This window comes from Stegostoma tigrinum, chromosome 20 (genome assembly GCF_030684315.1).
Source record: "Stegostoma tigrinum isolate sSteTig4 chromosome 20, sSteTig4.hap1, whole genome shotgun sequence".
Classification (NCBI taxonomy): Eukaryota; Metazoa; Chordata; class Chondrichthyes; order Orectolobiformes; family Stegostomatidae; genus Stegostoma; species Stegostoma tigrinum.
Genome location: NC_081373.1, coordinates 38,317,186 through 38,341,396, shown reverse-complemented (window position 1 = coordinate 38,341,396; position 24,211 = coordinate 38,317,186). Strand labels below are relative to the sequence as shown.

The 24,211-nt window shown below is 41.7% G+C and overlaps 1 protein-coding gene across 3 annotated transcripts in view; it reads right to left on the bottom strand.

The window, feature by feature from the left end:
* LOC125461849 (inositol polyphosphate-5-phosphatase A) overlaps nt 1-24,211 on the bottom strand; it is a 499,445-nt gene that overhangs the window by 414,147 nt on the left and 61,087 nt on the right. The window lies entirely within an intron of this gene.

Genomic DNA, 24,211 nt, shown 5'->3' with positions numbered 1-24,211 from the left:
TTCGTGGATGAATTGTAGCTATTTTGAACAACGTTAGTAAGTTCCACCTAGTCATTAACGGTCAATGCTGGTTCACTTCAACAACAACATCAGAGTATTTCAAGAATTTTATTTTCCCTCCCCTGGAATGATGGTCATTTGAGAATTTGGAAAACAGGATATGGGGGAGATGTCAGTTCATGGTCATCCAGATAGAGTGTCCATTCCATCATGAGTAGTTTTTCAGGACCTTGACCTTCTTTCATGGTCCCCTGAATCTGGAGGATATGAAGGAGTAACTGCTGGTCGAACTTCTCTAGGACTCTTACATATCAGTGATAAACTGTCCAGGTCTCACTGCAGTGCAGGTGTGTGGTGATGACAAATTTTCTGTACAGAAGAACTTCAGTTGACTGGTGAAAGTCTTTCCTGTCGAACATTTGTTATCGTAGTTTGTAGCAGGCTGAGCAGGCACAGCTAATTAAGCCCTTGATATCATCATCAATTGTGCCGTTCTGAGAGAGGGGATCGCTCAGTTATGGAAGCATTCAACATATTCCAAAGCCTCTCCTTTAACAAAAATGGGAGGGAGAATATTGGGCTGACCAGGTGTGGGTTGACGTGAGATTTGTTTTTGCAACAGTCAAGGACAGGATGAGTTCCTTCTTTGCAAAATTGAAGAGATAAAGAGTGGCTTGCAAATCTTGCACGGAATGGACAATGGCATGTGGTGATCTGCAAACTATATATCTTATGCATCAGTTTAGTTTTGGCACAGAGGCAACTGAGGTTAAAGAGTTTTCCATCTTGACAGTATTTAATATTGTACTGATAGCAGTGTGCTGTTGAGTTTTGATGAGATGACTAACCACTGTCAGGTAGATGATAAATAGGATATATCTTATTTATATACACAACAAATATACAATGCAAATTGATCTAATTGTTTTGAGGGGCACCATTAAAATTCAGGTTTTCAGGACACATGATTCCCAGAATTGTGTGTTTTCTGTCTTTTAATGATTTACATAAACAAAGTGTTTTTATGTGGCGCATTTGGTCTGCTGAGATCATACAGGTGGTCACTTACAACCCTAAAGGCAGAAATTAAATGGAGTAACGCAGGTTTACTTTGACTCCCAGGGACATGCAGGGCTACTGGCGTCTTGCGCAACACACTGTTCTTCAGTAATGCTGACGGTCTCTGTTCCCAACGCACTCAAAGTAGCAAGATAATAAAATGTGAGGCTGGATGAACACAGCAGGCCAAGCAGCATCTCAGGAGCACAAAAGCTGACATTTCAGGCTTAGACCCTTCATCAGAGAGGGGGATGGGGAGAGGGAACTGGAATAAATAGGGAGAGAGGGGGAGGCGGACCGAAGATGGAGAGAAAAGAAGATAGGTGGAGAGGAGAGTATAGGTGGGGAGGTAGGGAGGGGATAGGTCAGTCCAGGGAAGACGGACAGGTCAAGGAGGTGGGATGAGGTTAGTAGGTAGGAGATGGAGGTGCGGCTTGGGGTGGGAGGAAGGGATGGGTGAGAGGAAGAACAGGTTAGGGAGGCAGAGACAGGTTGGACTGGTTTTGGGATGCAGTGGGTGGAGGGGATGAACTGGGCTGGTTTTGGGATGCGTTGGGGGAAGGGGAGATTTTGAAGCTGGTGAAATCCACATGGATACCATTGGGCTGCAGGGTTCCCAAGCGGAATATGAGTTGCTGTTCCTGCAACCTTCGATGTGGGCTTCACCAGCTTCAAAATCTCCCCTTCCCCCACCGCATCCCAAAACCAGCCCAGTTCATCCCCTCCCCCCACTGCACCACACAACCAGCCCAGCTCTTCCCCTCCACCCACTGCATCCCAAAACCAGTCCAACCTGTCTCTGCCTCCCTAACCTGTTCTTCCTCTCACCCATCCCTTCCTCACACCCCAAGCCGCACCTCCATCTCCTACCTACTAACCTCATCCCACCTCCTTGACCTGTCCGTCTTCCCTGGACTGACCTATCCCTTCCCTACCTCCCCACCTATACTCTCCTCTCCACCTATCTTCTTTTCTCTCCATCTTCGGTCCGCCTCCCCCTCTCTCCCTATTTATTCCAGAACCCTCACCCCATCCCCCTCTCTGATGAAGGGTCTAGGCCCGAAACGTCAGCTTTTGTGCTCCTGAGATGCTGCTGGGCCTGCTGTGTTCATCCAGCCTCACATTTTATTATCTTGGATTCTCCAGCATCTGCAGTTCCCATTATCACTGCACTCAAAGTAGCAGCCTGGATTAATCTGTGCACAAGCACATGATATATAGGATTTATACATCAAACAGCCTTGCTGGATTCTGGTCCTGCCTATTTCACATCACCCATTCAGGACAGTCACAGTCACATCATCATGAAGCATTTGCAGGTTTGTAACAAAGCTTCTTGCAAATCCAAGTCTTTAGAGCATCACCCACAGAGCCTTTCAATTTACTGAGTCAAATACTCTGTTTTTCCAAATGTTCGAGTTGATAAATACAATGAGCAGTTCCTGATATTGTTTGCAAACACTTTTCTTGGATTTGTCTGACAACAAAGAGGTTCCTCTGGAAGGTCTAAAGCCACAGTGTCTTGTCGAGGATTTCCTCAGCAACAGGAAATTAGCAACTCAGTGTTAATAATATGGATTTGAGAGGAAAATGAACTCCCCTACCTCCCTGCACTGTCTCTAATTTCAGGAATGCAGTAATTGTTAAAATCTTTGAGAAAGGAGATAACTCATGCTGTGAAATGAGGTATTTCCCACATGTCCACTGAAGAGAGAATTCAGCTGTATTTGTGACCAAGAACACCATGAAGCGGAATTCAAATCATGTAGTTACACCAATGAGATCTGAATTGTTTCATCTGCTCAGAAGATCACTCCAGATATTGATCATATTGGCTACCCAACATCAGTCTTCAACTTGCCTTTTAATCATTTCTACCTATAAACATTGTGTGCCCACAATGCTTTTACCATTCAGCCTCTGCCTAGGGGATTACAGCTGCAATACAGTAGTGACTGAAAAATTTAAAGTAGGACCCTGCCATAACATGGAGGATGATTACATATATCTACACTTTCTCTCTTGGTTTAAAGTGGCACAAGAGAGTCATTAGAAGCAAACAAGAATATATTAATGTCAGATGCACATTTTATTGGCACGGGGGTAGTTGTCATGGCAAAACAGCAGCACACATGCAAGCCTGTGTATCTATAAAGCACTGCATCAAAACCATTGTAGACCTACAGCAAGTAGATTGATTCCAGTTTGACCTGGAGCACAGAACTCCACTATAAATTTGCACCAGCAATGAGGCTGAGGCAAGCACAGAATCATGAAGTATTTGCTCATGCATAGATTATTCCAGGCTGCCACTTTGAGTGAGTTGGGAACAGAGACACTCACTGTTATTAAAGAATGGTGCGTTCCCCAAGAGGCCAGTAGCCCTGAATGCCCCTGGGAGTTAAAGTAAACACCTGTGTAGCACCATTTAATTTCTGCCTTTAGGGTTGTAAGTGGCCACCTGAATGATCTCAGCAGACCAACTGCGCCACAAAAAAAACTTTGCTTATGTAAATCATTAAAAGACAAAAAACACATAATTTTGGGAATTGCGTGTCTTCAAAACCTGAATTTTAACGGTGTCCCTCAAAACAATTGGATCAATTTGCATTGCACATTTATATCAAAGGAAAGACTAGCCACAGCGTGAAGTTAGATGGCATGCAAAACTGAGCAAGCTACAACAATTCATTCTCATATTATAGTCTAAATTGCTATTGTGCAGCAAGCCAAATTTTCCTGCAGATTATTCAAAATAATGTTAAAAGGGAATTAAACAGGCTTGAAACCAGTTTTTAAAAACTTTTACATCAGAGCATTTGGGGAAGAGATTGAAAACTAAGACCCATATTGTGCTTCCACCATGTCCATTTGCCAGGGTAAGCAATAAAACACCCCCATTCTCCCATAGTACAAACCGTGTACCCGAATACTGTGGTGTTTATCCCTGTGTGTGGATAGGCATTAAAAACACCGGAATGTAATCTACAAATATCAACATGAGTATGGTTTCAGCTTCTCCATATTTCAAGAGCTTAAGTTCCAGGTCACACAGTAGTTTGCAACACTGTGATGTTTGGCACAATCTTGTCTACACTATCTCCAAAACCACAAGAATTACTCTAAAGTTGGAAAATTAAATTTATATAAATCTTTATAAATTTCTATGGGGGGGCACAGAAATAAGAGACTTTAAGCTGGGAACAGAAGCTTTAAATGAATTGTTCAACTATGTGTATGCTATTGGAAGGCAAATACTGTTTGATTTAAATTGAAAATAAATACTGGAAGGATAAACAAGAATATGATCAGAGTGGAAAAATAATATTCATTTCTATGGGTACATCTAACTGCATCCCATACATATTATTAATCCTAACCATCTGGCTTTCAAGAGACAGAAAATATTCTTGCCAAAGTTGTCCACTTCAAAATCTAAGGGAGCAGCAGAAGATGCATCCACTATCTTTGAAAGAAATTCATTTTGAAAGAACACCCAAGGCAAAGTCTACATGAACCAGTATCTTCAGGAAGATCACAGCCCGCCTGAAAAACTTCAAAAACACCAACTATTATAAAGATTAGAGTAGAATCACAGTCCACAACCATCTTGGATAATGTAGCACCAACTCCATCACCATGGTAACATCTGTACACCATTACCATAATTATACTGCCCTAACACCACACTGACACAATGACAATTCCCCTGTAATTGAGCTGTCCAGAGATGCTGCTCGTTTCCTGTTCTGCAAAGCCATACTAGTCTGAGCCCCACACCATTTACAAACATTTCAAAATACTACTTGCTCAAAACTTTTGTTTGTCTTTGTGGCCTGGAGTAGAAAATATCTTTAAGGGCACATTTATGTCTCTCAAACTGGCAAAACAAGCTGGAAACAAACCACAGTATCAGGAATTGAACAACTGTCGTTATTTTTAATTCAGCCTTGGCAGTCAAGTATATCTGAAATGAAAGCCAGACTTTAAAAGTAAAGCTTACAAATATTCCACAGGCGAGACGGCTGTAATAAGCATTTACATTTGACAGACCTCCTCCACAATGTACCAATGTGTTATTAATCTGTTGGCTCAGGACTAAAGATATGTAATAATTGTACCAATTTGGTATTTCACTGCAGACTGAATCTCTCAGTGCTGTGATTACATCACTTATTTCGGCAGGAGTGCTCAATGATATTGAGAATGAGCATCTGGTAAGAAAAAGCACCACAAAAATAGAACTATTCTTTATCACACAAAAATAATGTGTGCATCTGCCAGATTTTTTTGTCCTAATGACAATAGCGTGTCTCCCAATTTTGTTAAATAGGCTTCAACTTTCCTTGGAGTTTTTGTCACTGTTACAATGTCATCTTATTGGAGGTGTAGTGACTATGGTACGCAAAAAAGTATTTGACCACACTGCCAACTAACATGCTGGGACACGGCAGCAGAAAGCCTGACGAAACTCAGGGCTTCATATCTTCTTTAATGTGGTGGGAGGGGAAGGATGTGGAGAGTTCACCTTTGATCAGCACTGCATCAACTTCAAACCTAATGCTGAGGAATAACTCCTGATGTTTAGTGATCCCCAATATCTCTGTACGATAGTAGTAATCCTGACCTCTGATCCCCACCCCAGTGAAAACATTGAGGATTAATATATATGAGGGAGATCAGGGGTCAACAAGGAAATCTGCTTAAGCTGCATTCAGTTGTTTCTCTGGTGGTTCAGCTAGAAAAGAGGAAGTGGAGAGCATAGTACGACAAAATGGGATGGCACGGTGGCTCAGTTGTTAGCATTGCTGCCTCACAGCACCAGGGACTCAGGTTCAATTTCAGGCTCGAGAGACTGTCTGTGTGGAGTTTACACATTCTCCCTGTGTCTGCATCGGTTTCCTTTAGTGCTCCAGCTTCCCCCCACAGTCCAAAGATGTGTAGGTTAGATGGATTGGCTTTGCTAAATTGCCCATAATGTTCAGGTTAGATAGAGAATGCAGGATTATTGGGCTACGGCAGAGGGGTGGGATGCTCTTTGGAGCGATGGTGTGGATTTGATGGGCCAAATGGCCTGCTTCCCCCATGGTAGTGATTCTATCCTATGAACCAAATCACAGTAATTGCGTAAAAAATAACTGACACCAATTTCTCTTATTTTCTCAAAGTCACACGTGGGAGCATCCTGTTCTGCACATCGACTTGGAAACAGATAACCACAGAGAGCAGCATAACAAGAAACACAAGCTGCCAGACCACCCAGGGACCAATGTTGGTGACAAGAATTTTTGAAATGAGGCCTTGGCCCTTCAACAGCAACGTTTCATTTATTTGACCAGAATCAGTTACAGTTTCAGAATCAGCTCAGCACTCCATGCCAGCACTGGGACGGAGTTGCGAACTATGGTTAGTTTCCTGGAGATTTTATCATAGGATCTCCTGCCTTCATACGCTCTATAGTCCCACCAATTTTTCACAAAACATGTTGATCCTCACAATGCACTAGTTTTCTTTGTCATTTCTTAGTCAAATCCACTTTCCCATCTCCAATACTTATACAACTAATACATGAAAATTTTTAAAAACTTTTTTAAAAACATCTCCATAATTTAGCTTCTGGTTTGTTTGAAGCAGTGTCGTGGACAATAGCGTTCAATTTCTAGAGGGTTGATATGCCTGTACTGTGAATTGAACTTTTGTGAGACTGAACTGTGATATATAATTAATTGTGAGTAACACCATAAGAAACAAACACAATTTCTAATTTCACTGCAAATACACAATACAGTAACATTTCAGTGAAAGGTGCTTATTCCTAAAGTTACACAAAATGCAATTCACAGAAAAAAAAACAATTATAGAGACAGTCATTGATGTAGAAATTAAATGGATTTCTGCCTTATTCACTGACATAGAAAATTACCTAGTCTTGTCCCCAGGATAACAGTGCAAAACTAGACAGCATAAGTTTAAGGTGAGAGGGGAAAGATATAAAAGGGACCTAAGATGCATTTTTTTTTACATTGAGGGTAGTGTGTGTAAGGAATGAACTGCCAGAGGAAGTAGTGGAGGCTGATTCAATTGCAACATTGAAAAGGCATCTGGATGGGTATATGAATAGGAAGGTTTTAGAGGGATATGGGCCAAATGCTGGCAAATGAAACTAGATGAATTTAGGATATCTGGTCAACATAGATGAGTTAGGCTGAAGGGCCTGTTTCCATGAGCTCTGTAATTCTATGCATTTTAGGAAAACCGTAACATGTTTAACGCACTGAAGGCATGTATTAGATGAAGTTAAAAGCTTTTATTTCTGAGATAACATGGTGTGAAGCAGGATGAACACAGCAGGCCAAGCAGCATCAGAGGGAGTAGGGAATCTTGACGTTTCGGGTCAGGACCTATATTCAGTAAAAAAATTGTTATCGCAGATTCTCCAGCATCAGCAGTTCCTACTATCTCTGTAAAAGCTTTTATTTCTGAGCAGTTTGCTGAACTTTCGTATTTGCCTTCTACCTTTTGATCAACAGTCTCCGAAAGGAAAGAAAAAACTATTGAGGGTTAATCCTCTCTTAGGGCACTATTTCAAAAGCAAATAAGGGATGAAGAAAGAGTGGAAAGAAAAACTGCAGGCAGATTTGTACATGTAAATTTACCTTAGTGACAAATATTTATGCTACAGATATGAATCATCACAACTGGCAGGGCTGGCAGAGAATGGACACAAACATTACACACAATCATCCAGCCAAGAACAGTGTTACTTTCAGGGAGAAGTATAAACCTTGTTCTCAGCACTCCTCATGCTGATGGAAGTGTTGATTCCTTTTCAATTTTTTTTCTTTCTGAATGCATCAGGACTAATTACCCAGCTGCAAAAATAAAACAGTTGCCTGAAGGCTTTTGGAGGTTTGAGCCTCATACAAATGCTAAAAGATTTTCTTTGGAGTAAGGTATGGCTATAGTCTACAAGGACCACAGGCATTGCTCTCTTTTAGGGAAACAGAAGTGGCCGATACAGCTGCAGCATTCAACTGAAATTTTCTGTGCAATAAGAAATTATTATTCACCCAGGATAAACCGGACAAAGTCAGATCAACTAACAGTCACCATAGTTGAAGAAGTGAGGACAGAAGGATGTGGGATAACAAAGGTTCATTCTCAAGTCAACTTTAGGTACATTTAAGTCGTCATTGGATAAGCATATGGACGTACATGGAATAGTGTAGGTTAGATGGGCTTGAGATCGGTATGACAGGTCGGCACAACACTGAGGGCCGAAGGGCCTGTACTGTGCTGTAATGTTCTATGTCTATGTCTAAGTCGATACCCCATTGAGAAATGCAACAGACACAGGATGTTGCAAGCCCATTTGAAGCTGCTTCTCTATCAGATGAGGGTGTGTGCTAGGATGAGTAGTGAGGCCCAGGATTGGGCACAATAGGGCTTGCAGCAAAATGTACAGCTGCAGGGCCAGTTGGGCTGAGATTCTGGTTCAATAAGGCTGGTACAGCTGGCTCAGATCACAACTGCTATGGTAGGGTGAGAAGTTGGCCCAAAGTCCCCCCAGATAGGTATCTAGAAATTTATTGTCACTTATATTTGTGAAAATACAGTAAAATGCGTGTACATCACCACAAAAACAGTGCCATTTAATTACGTAAATTATACCTTAAACAAAAATACAAAGTTAAGACAAATATCTTTTTTGTTCGTCCCTTGGCCTCTTCATTTCATGAACCAGCCACTAGCAAAGACCAGGGCCTGCCCAACTGCTGAGGACCAGGTGCCTGTCGAACCTGTCGAGGATCGGGGCCTTTCAAAACTGTCAAGTACTGTCAAAGCTGACGAGGATCGAGGCCTATAAAAACTACCTAGGAACAGGGTCCTGTCGAAACCGCCAACGACTGGGGACCTGTTGCAATCGACTCGGACCAGGCCCTGTCAAAACTGCCAAAGACCAGGGACCTGTCAAAACTATCAAGGACAGGGGCCTGTCAAAATCGCCAAGAATCAAGGCCTTCTCTAACTTCCGTGGATCGTGGCCTGTCAAAACTGCCAAGTACTGAGCCCTGTCAAGACCACCAAAGATTGAGGGCCTGTCAAAATTGTCGAGAATCTGGGGCTGTCAAATTGAAACTGTAGCACCTCAGCCTCAGAAAGAATAGAAGATAAATTTGATACCGAAGATGAAATTAAGAAATAAAAAGAAGAAATAATGGAAAATATGAAGGATGTGACTGGTCAGCCAGAAGACAGTGGATGGGCCAGGAGCCCAAACGCTAGCAAGCCTGCCATCTCTGCCAACTTACATTTATCACCTGCTATAAGTATGGGGATCGAAGATAGCCAGTCAGTGGCCAAATCGGTATTAACAATTAGCGTGCAGCAGTCGACAAAAAACAAACAACAATTGTTAAACGTTCCCTGATCACAGGAACATTAAGGAGCACTAAAAATATTATTGACTGATGAATTTTATTTAATAAATGCCTCCCACCCACTTTTTTAAACCATCTCATTCAGTTGCGATGAATCTTCCTCTACATTTATCATCTCTCTCTGCCCAGCCTGCCCTTACTCCTCCCACAGCTCTGCTCTCTGCACGGTATGTGTATATTCCCTTCTCCTGCTCACCCACAAACGCTCATACTCCTTTGCTTTCAGTGATTGTTCTGTGAGGACAGTGCTTTGGGATTTTGTGTTTCTCATAACCTCAACATGTTATCCTTCCCTATAATTATATATTTTTAAAAAAAATCATCCTAAGCTTTGCAAATGACACTCACTGCTGCACAAAGTGTGGTGTTTCCTGAAAAATAAACTATCGGTGAGTTATATCTTTGGATAGTGAGTAGTTTGCTGGCTTTCATTTCTTTTTTAAAAAGTTAAACTGGCAAAGGCTTGGGGAGATAGGAAAACCACACAGAACTGTGAATATTAAGCTTTTTTTTCCTGTCAGGGTTTCCACCCATAGTCAGCCTGGAGGCATTTCATGCCAGCCTGCCTCACAAAGCCAGGATTTATGAGGGTAAGTAGTACATTGGAGAAGTGAGAGAAATTGTACAATCACAGGACTTTGGGGTTGGGGTGCTACCGATCACCTTCATCCTGATGAACAAAGCTGTGAGTCCAATATGTCCTGACTATGGGATGGGACTGTCCTGATTGTGAGGGAAGAGAGAATGATACGATGGCAGTCCAGATTCCAGGGAGATTCTGATGGTTGTAGAGGAGGGTGGCAAATAGGAGGAGGATTTCCGATGGGTTTGCAGGAAGGAAACAGACACATGGCACGTGAAAGCTCTTCCTGTCTCACAAGCAGTACTGTAAAGTCATGCACGTTATGGACTGATTGTGCCTTGCTTTCTTTCAGCTGCCTGGTTGTATGAGCCTATGTAACCTGGTCACCAATGGTTAAGAAGAGAATGATTATCAAAAGGAAGGCCGGGAACCTTACTGTAACAATTGACTGACCAGTACACTTCCTGAGACTGTCAAACCTCTCCCTGTCCCATGTAAATACAGAATTGGGCAGATTTCTGTCCCATATTTTCACAATTTAGCCTGAAATGACACCAAGCCTTAGGTTTGGGGAGTTGAAATTCAAACCAAGTTCCAATGTGAATCTTCTTTGTCGGATGATGTAAGCAAAACAGAAACATGAAATTGCCAACCAGCATGCTCTAAGCGTGGTCAGAAATTCATTGATAATCAAGGGCCCTTCAGTCATCCTCCAAGTGTGATTTTCCCACCAGGAATCGAATGCAAATATTAGATGGTTCTGTGTGTGTGCAACTGCTGTAGGTTATTTTAATAAACATCATGCTGCTGAACTTCCTGTTTGCTGAATTTGATACTCAGGGCTGGATTTTCCGTAATGCACCTTGGAGATCAGAGCAGGACCTCTGCTAACTATGTGACCCAATTGTCCTGAGCAAGGAGCCATTAGCTCCAGAAAGTGAGCATTGGATGAACTGCTTCTTGTCACGCTGGATCCCACTAGTGTTGTGAAGAAAAGTGTTGTCACTGTTCCAGGCCTCAACTCACACCAAGAGGTGAGGAGTATTTAAAAGGAAGAAAGAAAGGCCAAAGTTCAAGGAAAAGCCTGCAGTTTTTTTGGGCCACAGACTAGGGCAAAGCCTCAAAACACAACAGTCTAAAATGCAATAGTCTGAGGTCTCATAAGACAGAAGGGTGCTCAGTACTTTGTCTCTTCCCTCACATGGGTAATCAGCAACCTTTCAACTCTATAAAACAGATTAGCATCATGCCTCCAAACCCTGGAAGGACATGGCAATGAAAAAGCAGGGTCACAAGATGATGTTTTATTGCTCTGCCTCGTGCAACATTTTCTTTCACTGAGAAGAGTCTTGGGAACTGGGATGGGATCATGAATAGGACAGTAGGACTCATCACCTGATTTTACCATGTTGGCTGCTTCTACCTTGACCAACTTCAGGCCGGATTGTGTAAAGAAAATCAGGAATAGGTACACAACAATGTGCAGTTACACAGCTGATTTACGTAATTTGTGAAAGTCATCAAAGTAAAAGTAAAGTCTTACCAGACCATAGATAATAAAACGTGAGGCTGGATGAACACAGCAGGCCCAGCAGCATCTCAGGAGCACAAAAGCTGACATTTCAGGCTTAGACCCTTCATCAGAGAGGGGGATGGGGAGAGGGAACTGGAATAAATAGGGAGAGAGGGGGAGGCGGACCGAAGATGGAGAGAAAAGAAGATAGGTGGAGAGGAGAGTATAGTTGGGGAGGTGGGGAGGGGATAGGTCAGTCCAGGGAAGACGGACAGGTCAAGGAGGTGGGATGAGGTTGGTAGGTAGGAGATGGAGGTGCGGCTTGGGGTGGGAGGAAGGGATGGGTGAGAGGAAGAACAGGTTAGGGAGGCAGAGACAGGTTGGACTGGTTTTGGGATGCAGTGGGTGGTGGGGAAGAGCCAGGCTGGTTGTGTGGTGCAGTGGGGGGAGGGGACAAACTGGGCTGGTTTTGGGATGCGGTGGGGGAAGGGGAGATTTTGAAGCTGGTGAAGTCCACATTGATACCATTGGGCTGCAGGGTTCCCAAGCGGAATATGAGTTGCTGTTCCCTCAACCTTCGGGTGGCATCATTGTGGCACTGCAGGAGGCCCAAGATGGACATGTCATCTAAAGAATGGGAGGGGGAGTGGAAATGGTTTGCGACTGGGAGGTGCAGTTCTTTATTGCGAACCGAGCGAAGGTGTTCTGCAAAGCGGTCCCCAAGCCTCCGCTTGGTTTCCCCAATGTAGAGAAAGCCACACCAGGTACAATGGATGCAGTATACCACATTGGCAGATGTGCAGGTGAACCTCTGCTTAATATGGAAAGTCATCTTGGGGCCTGGGATAGGGGTGAGGGAGGAGGTGTGGGGGCAAGTGTAGCATTTCCTGCGGTTGCAGGGGAAGGTGCCGGGTGTGGTGGGGTTGGAGGGCAGTGTGGAGCGAACAAGGGAGTCACGGAGAGATGATGCCACCCGAAGGTTGCAGGAACAGCAACTCATATTCCGCTTGGGAACCCTGCAGCCCAATGGTATCAATGTGGACTTCACCAGCTTCAAAATCTCCCCTTCCCCCACCGCATCCCAAAACCAGCCCAGTTCATCCCCTCCCCCCACTGCACCACACAACCAGTCCAGCTCTTCCCCTCCACCCACTGCATCCCAAAACCAGTCCAACCTGTCTCTGCCTCCCTAACTTGTTCTTCCTCTCACCTGTCCCTTCCTCCCACCCCAAGCCGCACCTCCATCTCCTACCTACTAACCTCATCCCACCTCCTTGACCTGTCCATCTTCCCTGGACTGACCTATCCCCTCCCTACCTCCCCACCTCCCCACCTATACTCTCCTCTCCACCTATCTTCTTTTCTCTCCATCTTTGGTCCGCCTCCCCCTCTCTCCCTATTTATTCCAGAACCCTCACCCCATCCCCCTCTCTGATGAAGGGTCTAGACCCGAAACGTCAGCTTTTGTGCTCCTGCGATGCTGCTGGGCCTGCTGTGTTCATCCAGCCTCACATTTTATTATCTTGGATTCTCCAGCATCTGCAGTTCCCATTATCACTCTTATCAGACCATAGGCTGATCCCTCATTACAGACGTGGCTGGTAGTGGTTTCACCTGAAGGTCCACACATCTCAAGTGAGGGGGAAAGTTAAGAAGGTGAGTCCTCATGGTGTGGACATTGCAAACCGGCCATTTAACCAACTGAGCTAACTGACCCTTGTCATAAAAGTATGTAATTACAAATGTAAGAAATTGATCAGATTCAAAAAACTACATATTGTTTTCTAGGTGAATTATCATCAGAAATATCAGTTCGGGGCTTTCATTTGGGAGTTCAGTGCGAAATTAACCACACTAGAAATTAAAATACACAGACTGACGGCTTGAAGAGGTTGTTCTTTCATGCGGTTTTAAAGGATAAATTCCAGTTGTTCACAAGTTGGCAGTAAGTTTCTGAAGAAGGGTCTAGGCCCAAAACGTCAGCTTTCCTGCTCCTAAGATACTGTTTAGCCTGCTGTGTTCATCCAGCTCTATACCTTGTTTCTAGGCTGTCAGTTTGTTTTCTGATTTTTCTCTTTCTCTCAGGACAGCTCAAATGAGACTGCAGTCTATCTATCACTGCAATACTGCTTTGCCTGAGGACATTCGGCATGCCATTGAGTCTCAGCATCTTAAAAATGGTTATACACTATACCGCTGGTCTGATGAACTTTTCTTGCAATGTCTGAAGTCAGCATTTGAACATCTAATAAATTCACTCTCTGACCCAAATCCCAGTATAAACATAACCTCTGAGCAACACATGAAAACTCAAAACTGGTTGGATCAGAAGTTTTAATTAATGGCTATTAAATATTTTTGTTTTCTTTGTTTGCTGGTTGTCATGATGCAACCTTGATATTCAAATTTCAAAAACCTCCCCACCTGCCCCAAACAAATCATAAGATTGAAGTTCTACTCTTATGTTTCAACAATAATAACCAGTTTGATACATCAGCCAGTGAAGGATAAATGAAATTCCATTGTTACAAGTGCCATCCTTTAACTCAGACAGTATTTTGAGATTCCTGATCTGCCGTCTTTTGCAATTTTAGAACAGTGTTAAGGGTCCTACAATACTATTTAAGCAGAGTGCAGCATTTTCCAGGTGCCCTGCTAATATTTCTCACTCCATTAGCATCATCAAAAAGAGATTAACTGATAATTCATTGTAAGACCTTGACTTATTGGGCAAGGTGGCTAACAAATTTGCATACCTGAAGCCACATATTTAAAATTAATTAATTTGTTAGTGTACCCTGGGACAGTATTGAGATATGTTTCCTTTTCTTTTGAGATATCCCAATGTTTTTACATTGTAATAAAAGCTAACAATTTTACATAAAACTGAGACAACCCACAAGTTCATAAGTCATGGTTCAATAACAGGACAGAATGCATTTCCATTGGATGTGACATCAAACACAGATTTAAATGGCTTATTTTCCAACATTCCATTGCTTGTGTGGTGGAAAGTTGTGGTGAATGGCTTGAGGATATTCCCTCATTTCCTGCAGCCAAACTGTGCACTACTGTGGAAATGTGCTGACTGATGCTAAATCTGACTGTTGAATTTGTTTTCAATTTTTTTTGAAGATTGTCACAGCAGCAATTCAACTTGCACGCCCGCTCATACACATTAGGCCTTCTCCCACACCAGCTTATGCTGGCACACGTCCATACACTTTCGCTCCAACTAATGTTGGCACTGTTCTTTGCTCATTCTCCCTTCGCTCCAATCAGAAAGTGTCAGTCAATCTGAAGAACAAATTTCTGCCTCAAGTGCCATGCAGACCGGGCAAGGGTACAACCAGCAACAGTGCTGAATTATTTTGTCCCTGGGTTTGGACAGGAGACATGAAGCTCAAAACACGAGCTGCCTGTGCAAAACTTTGATCTTTAATATGAATAGTATGCTCCGAGATGTGCAACTTACGCACTGTGCTTCCCTCAACAGTCGCTGTTCCTACGCAATGCCCTTTAGCAGGTGTCATATGGCAGACAAGGCTTTTATACTTTAAATTATAGAGAGGGCTGCACACGATGCACAAAGAGCTTCCCTCCCCAATGGAGAGGTAGAACTGTGATTCATTTTCCTCCAACTAACCGGATAATTTTTCCCATGTGTCATGTCATAGCAGGACCTTGAAGTCTACAGCAAAGCTATCACCCAGTGAACTGCCAGCAATAAATAAAATACAAAGTAGTGTTTCAACTACCAAGGACAGAAAGCATCAAATTCTGAAGGTCACAGGCTAATTCTACAGAGTTTATACTCCGAGTTTCTTATTAAAACAATTCTCTACCCATACACCAGAGGATAAGTTCAAATTGCATAAATACAAAAAGTCTTTCATTTCTAGAAAATTACAGACCAAAATATATCTTTTTTTATTCCCAAATCCTATTAGCTGAAACCTTTATCTAAAAGGCCAAATTCATTATAAGCTAAAAATACGACAAAGAATATGAAATAGCAGTTGTGTGACGGTTGTATAAAATCATACTGAACAGGTCATTGTCATTTCACGATTCAGTCAGACTCCATCCTTTCAGTAAACCTTGCTGTAGGTTACATATCATGCTGCCTGAAACAGCAATTTGGCTTAATGTCTGCTGATGTATTTCAGGGAACTCCACTTCCAGCTGAGCAGGAATCAGCATTACTCAAAAGTTCAGACATTTGTAAACCAGTCTTTCGAAGTAATGCCTACAAAGAGTTAAGCAAGTGACCTAACGCATTGCATGCTGGAACACAAACAACTACCTGAATAAAGAGCTCAGCTGTAATTTCTTATTCAGTCGGCCACCACTATTATATCAGCACGTAACTGACTGAAGTGCCACTACTGTAGAGGTAATGTGCAAGATTTCCATTCTTGAAACCCAGTTTTTATCCCAGGCAGAACTCAGCATTTTTACAGCAAACTGATACCAAAAGTGAGAACTCGTGGTGCAGTGACAATGTCCATGTTGTTGCGTCAGGAAAATCTGGGTTCAATTCTCACCTTGGAGCATTATAGCTATGGCTATGTGTCACGACGTATCCAAACAGATTGATTTCTTTTTTTTAAAAAACACACAATCTACTAAAAGCTAAACAATCTCTCATGCTTACTGATTAAAATTGAGAGGTGGGGGCAGGGTTAACAATGCTCAGAACTTAGATTTGTGGGCCTTTATCTGATTTAATGAGAGGCAGCAACAGAAAATTGCATGGGCAGTGCAAATCTCAATTAAATCATTGTTGTGTTTCACCACCCAATCTGAATTAAACAAGCATTATTACTTTTACGAAAAACAAAATCGGTACCAAAGTTCTTTTGTAGTGGGGAAGAGTAAAGATTTGGAACGGCTTCCAATCTCAAAGAGATGGCATCTTTCACACAAGAATTTGAATACACTATTCCAGTCAAATCGTGCTCATCATTACCATGAATATGCAAGGTGATGTTGTGCCTGAGTACTAATATTTTGTTACTTATGCTCTAGAACCCCTAAATCTGTCTGCACGGAATGTTTTGACAGTTGTTCTTTACCTAGGTAATATTCTGCATTTTTCTAATTCTCCCTGCCAAAGTGAGTAGCTTCACATTTTCCTACATTATAGTTCACCTGCCAGATTTTTGCCCTCTCAGATCAAAAAGGCTTGCATTTGGACAAAACAGAGTATACTTCGATTGTTTAAAGCATATTGTTTCCTCATAAAACCTGTTTGGTAAATACTTTACCTGCGATAAAGCTTTACCAAACAGGTTTTATGAGGAAACAATATGCTTTAAACAATCGAAGTATACTCTGTTTTGTCCAAATGCAAGCCTTTTCGATCTGAACAGGTGAACTATAATGTAGGAAAATGTGAAGCTACTCACTTTGGCAGGGAGAATTAGAAAAATGCAGAATATTACCTAGATAAAGAACAACTGTCAAAACATTCCGTGCAGACAGATTTAGGGGTTCTAGAGCATAAGTAACAAAATACTAGTACTCAGGCACAACACGTAATCAAGAAGGTCAATCCTTTTTAATGAGAGGAAATGAACTTAAGGGTAGGAATATTATACGTTAGATTTACAGGGCATTGCGGAGACTGCATCTCAAATACTGATTGCATATCCGGGCCCCTTATTTAGGAAAGGATGTAAATGCATTGGTACCATTTCACAAGAAGTTTGCAAAGTCATCCTGAAGAGTCATAACAGACACGATGTGTAGGACTGAACCTTGCACTTATTTGGCTAAGAACAAATCTCATCTAGTTCTTTGGACTGTAAGGCATATTGAGATTTCTCAGCCTATCTTACCAAACATGCCTCATGAACTACCTGTCCCGGTCCTACACCAGTTCTCACTTCGGATTCTAGCCCCATCTGACCACACACACTAATTCCAGGACAAACCATCTCTTACGAAGGGTCTCTGATGAAGGGTCTAGGCCCGAAACGTCAGCTTTTGTGCTCCTGAGATGCTGCTTGGCCTGCTGTGTTCATCCAGCCTCACATTTTATTATCTTGGAATCTCCAGCATCTGCAGTTCCCATTATCTCTCTCTCTCTCTCTTACGGTAACCGCTTGTGCCCATGCCATCTTGTAAAGCCCAATGACTGTCAGTCCCGAGCTGCCCTGTACTGTTCCTGACATTTGCGTGGGAATGGCAGACAGGGGGATGATGTCACCCCACTGTCTGGGTGCAGACCAGGGAGCCCTGCTGGGTGGGGAGCTGCAAATGTGGGACCAGCAGAAGAGTCACGAGACTATTCCAAGGTTGCCATGTGGATTAAAGCCCTTTCATCTGGCAGAAGGCCCAGCACTCTCGGAAGAATGTTAATATTCTTCTCTCCACTCCACCAGTTTAAGTGGCACCATTTTATCTCAGATACCTGCTAGTGACTCTCCCTACCACTGCACCCACCTCCCTACAGGTTGGTGCAGATTGAGCAAGTGCTGTTACAGTGAGTGAAAAGACTGGAGATGCTGCCTAGTAAGGTCCATTAGTTGGGCATATATCCCTGTGCACACATGTTCTTGCATCAGCAATTCAATGCTCAGTGCCAATGCAATCCAAAGCCTCTTAGAGGATGGTACAGCAGGTTCAAGGGGCCAAATAGCCTACTTCTGAATCTTTCACATAGATCATATATTGGAAGAGAAGCCATGGTGGAGAGCGAGAGAGACCCAGGAAGAGTTTTGCATCAAATGTAATTCTTATTCACAACTGAAGAGCTCAGCTGTGGTTTGTCATTCTACAAGTTCACCATTATTACATAAAATAGTCGACAGAAACTCAAAAACCAAAATATCCTTGAATGTGAAAGCAAGGTTGAAAAGCTTTGTACCTAAATGCCAATCTGTCACAGCTTCTGACATTCAAAGGGGCTTACCCTTGTTCTAACGTTGTCCATTGATAGTTAAACTTCAAATGATTTGGCTTACATCCAAAGAGATGTTTTTCTGGAAGTGACCTAATCACAATATTGCAACAGTTCAACAGTTTAACATAATAGTGTTGAAAATCTATGGTTCGAAGTTCGAATTTGGAAAGGATCATCGAACAGTTGCTATTTTAACAGATGTATTCCTTTCCAGACATAACAATTCCATTTCAGTTATTACGCTGCATCTGGAATAGGTCAAAAAGGGAAAGAAAACCATACTGCCCAGCTGCTAATACATCTGAAAACAAAAATAGGCCAGCCCTAAAAAGTCAATTAATTCTACCACCACTCAGGTATAAAAACAGGGAAAAATAAAATTAGAACAGAACAATAATGTACACAATCGAACTGGCCAGCGCATGACGTCCAACGGAGTTTGAAAGCAGTAGAAGAGGGGAAGCTATCTGAATACAACATAGAAATACCAACTGGACTTAAAACACTGATAACAAATATGTAACTGTGGTAAGTGGATTTGACAGATGTTAAGCATGGAAGTGCAACTCCAACTATTAATATCACCATTGTATTTATGAGAGCACACCCCCACCCATATACTTGAAAGTGGCAAGGGACAACACCAACTTCTGGCCTTGTTGTGCTGTCAGTATCACAAGTAAATAGATGTATTTACAGCAACTATAACAGAACAGTAGAACAGTTACAGCACAAGAGGAGGCCATTCCACCCATCATCGGTCTGCTGGCCATCTGAAGAGGTGAATCACCTCCTTTTCTCTCAGGACTGAGACTCGCAATATTCCTTAACTAAATCCATCAGCTCTCGAAAAGTGTTAGTGTCATGTGCCTCAGGGAAAGTTAGGTTCCTAATAACCAGAAAAAAAGCTCTCAGGAAAATTACTCGTTGCTTTCCATCTGCACCAATGTCAAATTGCCAAAAAAAAATTAAAACATCCTTTCTATGCAGTGTGTCCAATCCTCAACTGCAGGATTGAACGAGTCAAGCTTCCCAAGTAACAGCATAATATAATTCAAAGCCAACTGTTGAGTGAGCTTCTTTAGGAACATGCTTTTCTCTCATCACCATTGGAATAACTCTGCGGAGACCAGTTTCCCATCACCTCGTCACCCTTTATTTACACATGGAGAGTCCCTGATACTGATCCAGCTCCCTCAAAGCCAGCTCTCACATTAAGCAGGATGACTTAGGCTCTTGTTCTTATCTGTCAGTCAGGGGTCCTTGATTGGACCAGATTAACAGTCCCCATCAGGAAACTTATATTCTATGAGGTTCACCTGGCTGACCTTGTTAAAATAACAATATTTTGACTGCCTGTTACCATTCCCTACTATGAGAATGTGTTGATTAGCAGACTATCTGGTGTAGCTAGAAAAATTACATCCGTTAGATTTTGCAGTTTCATTGCCTGTGGCTTTTGTTAGGACAACAAAAATAATGATGAATGTTGAGCTGAATTTCAAAAGCTCCAGAACCATATATCTCTGCAGAGGCTATGTAAATAGTTTGGTTTATAGCTTTAAGACGTTATGAAAGGATTACATGCCTTTGATATGATTGATAAAATAGTTTGTGTCAGCTTTTACAACAGATTGACCTCTTGCAGCGATTTAATTTGTTTGCATGGCCTTTTTGAAGAAGTTTTTCTCAATACAAAGTGCCTAGGGCAGCCTCAGTATCTTGTCAGAAGATTTGAGGGTGTGACATTCATCACTACAACTAGTTCAATATCACAGTAAATGAAGGTGGGCAATGTTGGCTGGCCTGGGTCACCTGCCTGTCTCTACTGCTTGCCTCAGTCTGCTTTCAGAGTTAGCAGACCTAACTGCATCCTGTCCTCAACTCCCCAGAACGCAAGTCTGGCACACAGGGATAACAAAGTTTGGAGCTGGAGGGACACAGCAGGCCAGGCAGCATCAGAGGAGAAGAAAAGTTGACGTTTTGGGTCGGGACCCTTCTCTGGAGGGAAGTTCAAAGTGCCTCCTATTAAAAACGTAAATTTGGAATAAAATACCAAGAAAAAGTCAGATTCCATCTTTAATGGGAGATAGTAAACTGAAAAGTGATGACTAGGAGACAAAAAAAAACAGAAAACATAAAACAGCTCGAGGGATGGAGTTTTAAAACAGGAAGGCTATGCTGCAGCTGTATAGGGTCCCGGTGAGGACACGCCTAGAGTGCTGTGTGCAGTTTTGGTCTCCTTACTTGAGAAGAGATATACTAACACTGGAGTGGGTGCAGAGGAGATTCACTCGGTTGAGTCCAGAGTTGAGAGGGTTGGATTATGACGAGAGACTGAGTAGACTGGGCTTATTCTCATTGGAATTTAGAAGAACGAGGGGAGATCTTATAGAAACATATAAGATTATGAAGAGAATAGATAAAGTGGAGGCAGGGAGGTTGTTTCTACTAGCAGGAAAAACTAGGGCTAGAGAGCATCGCCTCAAAATAAAGGGAAGTAGATGTAGGACTGAGGTCAGGAGGAACTTCTTCACCCAAAGGGTTGTGAATCTGTGGAATTCCCTGCCCAGCGAAGTGGTTGAAGCTACATCGCTGAATGTTTTTAAGGCAAGGCTAGATAAATTTTTGAACAGTAAAGGAGTTAAGGGTTATGGTGAGTGGGGGGGTAAGTGGAGCTGAGTCCCAAAAAGATCAGCCATGATCTTATTAAATGACAGAACAGGCTCGAGGGACCAGATGGCCTACTCCTGCTCCTAGTTCTTATGTTCTTATAACTGATTGCACCTGTACATTGTTAGAGAAATTTGGAAAAACCAGTACTTCGCACACCTACTTCTGAAGTTAAGAAGTTTATGGAATGTTAAATTGCAACTTACAAAATATTTTGTAATTCAGCATTTTAGGACCAAAGCAGAATGTATTGTCAAGAATAAAGGTAGCAAATGAGAAGTGATTTGGTGAGGAATTCAATCCTTAGTTAACATAACGCTGCCATCGACAATAAGCATCTTGTGCGTCAGTCTTAAAATTTGAGTTCTACCCTAAAATAGTCACAAAATACTGCAGATGCTGGAAATCAGAAATGAAAGCAAAATGTACAGGAGCTACTTGGCAGGTTTGTCAGAAATTTAATCCTGAAGAACTGTCATATTCAATCGAAATATTAACTCTGCTTCTCTCTCAACAGATGCTGCCAAATGTGCTGAGAAATTCCAGCAATGTTTCTTATTATTTTATAAAACAAAATTGTTTGATTTTACAAAGAGTGAGCTGCAAAACAACAATTTTTTTTCAATTATTTGCAATTCCAATTAGCCTACACAACAAAATTTCTTCCCTTCAAACTTCTAACTCACATGTCTGAGAACACAAGGATGTGGAGAGACTAGTGGATCAAGTACGAAAACACACTTCAGATCCCACCAATATCTTTGCTTTTACCATCATGCCTGAATGATTGAGCATCTATGACCTTTGCTTGCAATTTTCCAACTGGATGAATTTCTTTGTGCCATATTGTATTTATGTCTTACTTTTTGCCTGGTGACTAAAGCTAAACAAATTAGTGCTGTAATATAAAATCTTCATGAAAACATTGGCTGTGAAAACATTGGCTCACTCTTTGTAACAACAAACAATTTTGATCCTTTTATAAAAGGTCTCTGGATATTTCCAAAGTCAAGGGACAATGAATAAAATCCTGGTGAAAATTCAACTTGAAATTCCTGTTGGTTTGCAGACAAACAAGACAGCTAATTTGTGTATAGCCAAGTTGCAGAGACCAGTAGATGATTAATTAATGCAATAACGAAGAGATAAGTTTCAGCTTGTATATCAAGAGAACTTCCTGCCTTCTTCTATTGACGCAATAAAATCCTTTATGTCCATGTGCAGGTAGCAGGGCAATTCTGTCTTCTCCAAAATTGTTCGAAGATTAATGTGCAACAGTAGCATCATTAAAACCTAGAGGCTATGTTACAACAGAATGCACATTCACAAGTTAGTTCTGACTTGGGTTGAATGCCCAATTTATCCAAATCAAAACATAATCTTTAACACAATACAACAGATCATTCAAAATTCAGCATTGTGAGAACAATGGAATTGAAATTACAAAAGGCAGTCAGAACACAGCAAAATCAAGTAGTGCTCTTGACTGATATTAATACACTTACCATTAACTTGTAGAATAACCAAAGATGTTCACATCCTATTGATGTTTTAAATTCCTGTTTTTTTATTTATATTACTAAGCATAATGTAAATGTAATGTTTTAGTTCGATAAGTGATGTTCAACTGAATTTTCTCTACTGAAAGAACTATATTTTCTACTTCATGCATATTTTTGCCTTTCCTTCTTGCACTCTGTTCCCCAAATTCAGCCAACTACACTGTTCCCCAGCCTGTATTCTGTACCTTTAAATGGAACAGCCTTCAGAAATATGAATACCCATCTTCTATGCTCTTTCTCCCAGTTCCTCTGGGTTACTACTATTCTTCATACTTTAAGAAGCCTAATCTTTGCTCATACCTTCTGTCATCATACTTAATTTCCAAATTATTCCTACTTTAACTTGATCAGTGATCGTCAAATGTCTTATTCATTTTCATAATATATGTAAACTCTTATGCAGTGTGTTAAAAGGGTGCTGTGGTGCCATGCTGGAACACTTTGGAATTTCTTCAGTTTCACTTTAAGATGACAGTATCATCATACTGCATTTAGCACAAGTTAATAAACACAGGTAAGAACAATGCTCCCAACACTTAAGATTCTGAGTCAGTCAAGGATAAATCTTGATACTGTGGAAAATTATTTCTGGCATTCTGAAAACCTTGCATCATTCTAGTAAGTATGTTATATTGCAAGAACTGCCTGACCAAGTGAAACCACACAATTCATATTATTTGTGACAGATGACACAGGCTACTGTCCATTTCCCTGGGAAACTTAATATGAGAGATTTTAACATCATGAACACTGATATGTCTAGTACTGTAGCCTGGATTTACTGCATTGCTTGAAATGCAACTGCAACTTCAATGCTGTGATTTTTCTTCTATACAGAAAGATATTCCTTATTTTTCCAGGCTCGGGAATTTAGTGTTGTCGGTTCATCGCCACCGCACTCCACCAAGACTCTTCTGCAATGGAACTGGCGAATAACTTGGACAGGATAAGTCTCCTAAGTGTAACATTGTCATCAATCGCAGCTTTCCAGAAACAAATACCACCAAGTCTATTCAAGCAATCTTTCAACAACTAATTACAAAGGGACGCTTCATCCAACGCAAAATCATGTTTTGATGGAGCTTTGAATTCTAGAATGTGTTGAATAAACTAGCCACTGTAAACATTTTCATTCATTGACACATCTAAATAATTATGGAAGGAGTTTCTGAACCTTACAAGACAGTGCGAACGCATAAAAGGATCAGCATGCTGCAGCTTTGAAGAGGTGATAGAAAAAATGAGGTGAACACTGCTTCATATTAAAGTCGCAATTAAAGTTCATGGCATCCTTGTTCTGATGCCTGAAAGCTGTCAGACAATTACGTTTAAACAGTCTTCTTCAGTTCTAGGTAAAAGGAAGTAGCAGAAAGGGGTATGTGATCGCACACAACTTCTGCCTGGAGACAAGCCCACATGAACAGGTTACCCCCATGGAAACAAGGGCCCTGCACTGGAACTTGTGGAAAG